The sequence below is a fragment of the Peromyscus eremicus genome, chromosome X (assembly GCF_949786415.1).
Source record: "Peromyscus eremicus chromosome X, PerEre_H2_v1, whole genome shotgun sequence".
NCBI lineage: Eukaryota > Metazoa > Chordata > Mammalia > Rodentia > Cricetidae > Peromyscus > Peromyscus eremicus.
The window spans coordinates 73,933,731-73,938,418 of NC_081439.1; the positions used below are offsets into that span (position 1 = coordinate 73,933,731).

At 36.4% G+C, this 4,688-nt stretch overlaps 1 pseudogene; it reads left to right on the plus strand.

Moving 5' to 3' along the window:
* Positions 1 to 447: 447 nt before the first annotated feature.
* LOC131900077 (synaptobrevin homolog YKT6-like) lies at positions 448 to 3,944 on the plus strand (annotated as a pseudogene).
* The last annotated feature ends 744 nt before the right edge of the window (positions 3,945 to 4,688 follow it).

A 4,688-nucleotide genomic window follows, 5' to 3' on the forward strand; every position in this document is an offset into this window, starting at 1 on the left:
AGAATCTTCTCTAATGATGTCTGAGAACATTAATTAATGAGTAATGGTATAAGAATTTAGAGGACAGTTCAATATTGTGTCCATTTAGCAACATAATAGTTGCAAGGTCACCCTTGGGACTGATAATCATGGGTTCTTGGCAAGATTTACAGTACCAGATGTGTGTTTCCTCCTGTAGATTTGACTTTAAATGCAGTAAAACCTAAATGTCTTATTGCACCAATGGCCATAACTTGCCAGGTTGATCATTAACGTAGTTCATAGGGTTGACTCCTGGATAAGACTGTTGTGAGTTTTCTTCCCCAGAAGCCTGAAAAAACACCATCTCACACTTTGAAAGTTAGCTATCAGGGAAGAATCTTCTCATTGATAATCAACTTGAGTTCTTCATGTCCCATGACTGAACTATGTGATATGTTTCTAATAGGTTCTTATTAACAAGTTATGATGGGTGATGAAGAACAATGGTAATATTTTATACTGTAAAAGGGGGTCTTTAAGACATCCCTATAAAAGAACTTTAGGGGAGGCATCTCAAACCTGGCACCAAGATTTTTTTTGATAACCTATGGTTACTAGAAGGAACATTATCTTCAATGTACAGTGTAGGGTAACTGAACTCATATATGTGTGCACATTTATCTGTATGTTTATATGTATGTGTGTTGGTGTGTATGTGCATGTGTGTGTATGTACGAGTGAGTAAGTGTGTGTGTGTGTGTGTGTGTGTGTGTGTGTGTGTGTGTGTGTGTATGGAGGTTACAGAAGCAAAATTTCTTGGCTGGCACTGAATGCATAATCATATGACATGTTAAAAGAAGAGTTCAATATTTGTGTTAATTTATGTTGTTGTTGCTATAAATAATTGCCATATACCTGTGGCACAATAATAAAACTTATTATCATATGAAATAAATCCAAACCAGGTGCCAGGAGACCCATTGTCTGGTGAGTTATTTATCTTCCTGCAATGTCTTCACATTGTGGAAAGCTAAAGGAAGCAATTACTCCCATGAATCTTGTTATAAGGATACTAATCCTTGAATGAAGGTTTGTTGTTCTAAATGTTGCATCTCTGTTAAACCCTCATATTAGAACCTAAGCCGCAAGATATTCTTCTGAAAAGGTAGGACATAGAGATAGGGTGATGTCATGAGAGCTTTATCCTCCAAATTTCACAGAGTTGCCTTATTCTTTTTAACCATGTAAAAATATAGAAAGAAGATTGGTATCTAGTAAGAGATTAGTCTTCAGTAGAGATTTAACCTCACTATCAGAAAATAATATTTGGCTGTTTTAAAATATCCATGTTTATATTATCGTTCTAAATCAGCTTGAATAGAATAAAACGGAGCTCTATCAGTGTTTTCATAGAAAGCATTTAGAGAGTACATGAAAATCACTGCAAACATATCATAAAAACAAAGTTTTAACAAAATAAAGCTGCTTGTAGACATATTTCATAGAGAATAGTGGATTAGGGCTCAGTAAGCAAAAATCACAATACTAGCATTGCATTGGACAAGAAAATATAACCTCTAAATATGACCATGCCTTAATCTTCAGAAACTGTGAATATGTCTACTTGCACAGTAAAGTGACTTTGAAGATATGATTAGTGTTATGTGCCTTTGGATAGGGACATTATCCTGGATTAGCCATGTGGGGCCAGTCTAATAATATGAATGCTGAGTTTAAGAGCAAAAGATCTTTTATAGCTGTGATCCAAAAAGAGAATGAGATAACAGAAGAAGGTTCAAAGAGAACATTCAGTGCTGCTAGCTATGAACATGAAGGAAGTAGGCCAAAAGTCAAGGAATGTAGGAGGCCTATAAATGCTGGAAAATACAAGAAAGTGGGTTTCCTTCCCTAGCGTACAGAAAAGAATTAAGCTTTATCCCAGGACCACATTGGATTTCAGATCCCTTGAAGTGAGATAATGTGTGGTTTAAACTGATACATTTGTGAATTTTTTTTTTCAGCAGCAGCAAAACAACAAAGTAAAAACAAGTGCAGGAGAATCAGAAAACTAGGATAAGACTGGCCAAAGTATGTGAGAATAGCCTTTTCCCAAAATCTATCTATAAAATATGGCAAAATTTGGTTTCTTATAATTTGCTTGTGCTTTTAAATATACACATAGAAAAAGAGATCTCACGATCGAACTCATGGAATGGAAAGAGCAGTGAGAGTACACACAAAAATTGCTTCAGAAAAATAGATTAGAAAATTCTGATGGGAAAACATACAACTGCAGCCAAAGACAAGCAACAACTCCAAGGGAGAGGAAGAAACTGGTTTTGTAGCATTCAGAAATGTTAATACTTGAAAAATAAAGTTTTATGAAAACATTATGAGGCATGCACTGAAAATGAAAGGAAAACAAAAGATTGGAAGAAACCATCACCAGTCAGGCTAATGTTGGGCTTAGTACACAAGATTTTATGTAAGTTGTCTTGTGTTGAAAAGCTAAAGGAAGCCATGGACTAAGAGATAAAGGAAACATGGGTAATGATCTATGGAAAAATCAGAATGACTTAACAAATTGAGAACATCAATAATGTAATATATTAGAAATAAATAAATAAATATATTAGAAATAAATCAATTTAATCAGGATAGAAAAAGATTGAAAAACATGATCTATATGCAAAGTTTAAGAAGACAAAAACATTGAAAGATTGTGTTCAATGATGGGAGAATATAATTTAAATGTCCATAATGTGCACAACAATGTAAAAGCTTAATGCAATCTCAACGAACACTGAAATGCTTTTCAGAAAAGTCAGAAAGAATCCACAAAATTGAGCCAAAGTATTCTTGACCAAAAAGAATAAAGCTATCTAAATCTAAAATATGTGATATAAGCAGCATGGCACTTAAAAAATGACACAAAAATCAATGGAATAGAACACAGAACAAATGACTACATCAAAATGTCTGTGTTTAATTGAAATTAACATATATGGACACACAACAAAGACAAACTTTTCAGTAAATAGTGTTGACTGTATCTGTATGTAGAAGAATGAATTAAGACCCTTATGCTATACCAGGTACAGAAATAAATGGAGAATATATTAAAAATTAAACATAAGATCTGAAATGATAAAACTATTAGAAGCAGCAGACAGCCAAGGCTGTTCTTAGGGACACCAGATTCACTTCTGTGAGCAAATTCTAGAGCCAGCCTGTGACCTAAAGGTGCAGCACCCTGAAGCTGTACAGCCTCAGTGCCGTCTATAAAAATGAGCCCAAAGTGCTACTGCTTAAAGCCATGTATAACATATCTTCCTCTAGCTTCTTCCAGAGGTCGAGTGTTCAAGAACTCATGACCTTTACAAATTAACTGATTGTGGAAATCTCAGAAAAAGGCAGCAGACTTTTTGTTAAGAGAAAAAGTATCTGCACCATTTCTCCATCTGGAGTGATGGTCTTGCAAGTATGGCCACTGCTGACAGTGAATAGCTTTCCAGAGTTGCTTTTACCTTGCTGGAGAAGGTACGAGAAGAATTCTCCAAGCGAGTTGTTCGAATTGATATGCCAATAGTATCCCCTGCTACATACAATCCAATACATAATCCTGGATGATCACCTTAGTAGTTATCAGAACCCCAGGTAAGCTAATACCACAAGTAAAGCACAGGCTTAGACAAAAATCATTCTTTATAACACATTGGAGTCCTTGTTAGAGTGAGGTGATTGGCGTGGTAACTTTGTATCTAAAATTGGAAGTACTGGGAATACAGTCAAGAGCCTTCCTTAAAACTGCCGAGAAATAGAACTCACGTTGTGGAATCATGTGGCATAGCCCACAGAGAGAAGTGCTAGATTGTCATGTCACATCAGAACTGCAGCACCCACAGAGGAAGCAATGCCATAGAAGGGAATCTGGAGTCAGGCTGACTGGAGGTTTTTATTTTGAAGTTCTCAAAAGGAATTGAGGGATGGCTTAAGGGTGGGAGCGTTTAAGTTCCTATGTTGGGTTGTGAATTTGGGGAGGAATTTGAGGTATGTAGAGAAGTAATATTGTGAAAATGAAACCATAAACTCCAAGTGGCTCCTATAGGTGCAGAAGAGCATATTGTCAGCTAATATTGGAAGACCCTGTGGGAGGGTAATCATGTTTTTGAGCCTTGATATGACTTAGGGCTTCATTTGTGCATTAACACCATTAACTCTCCAATATATGGGTTAGGAGGACAGGTCTCAAGCTATAAGGCTAAAGTACACAGAGCTTGAAAACTCCAGAATTCCACTCCCTTGAACTTCAGGGCTTGTATGGAGCTCACTATGGTGGCTAGTCAAGCCCATTAAAGACAGTGGTCTCTTGGTCTCACAGATGTTAAACCAGTTTAGCTTTCCTGTCTGCCAGGATTGACATCTGCCAAAGACAGGACCCATCCTAAGTACCACAAAGATGACATGTGGGAGTTGTTATGGAACATTATTTTAACTGAGCAAAGTTGTGTGTTACATTTGTTCATGCTCTGGAATATTACTTTAACTGTGTAAAGGTATATTACATTTGTTTATGCTGCATTTGTTTAATGATGTAAGGATGTGTATTTAATTATATAAAGATGTGTTGCATTTGATTCTCCTTGCCTGCCTAAGGCACCTGATTGGTCCAATAAAGAGCTAAACAGCCAGTAGCTGGGCAGAGAAAGGATAGGCAGGGCTGTCAG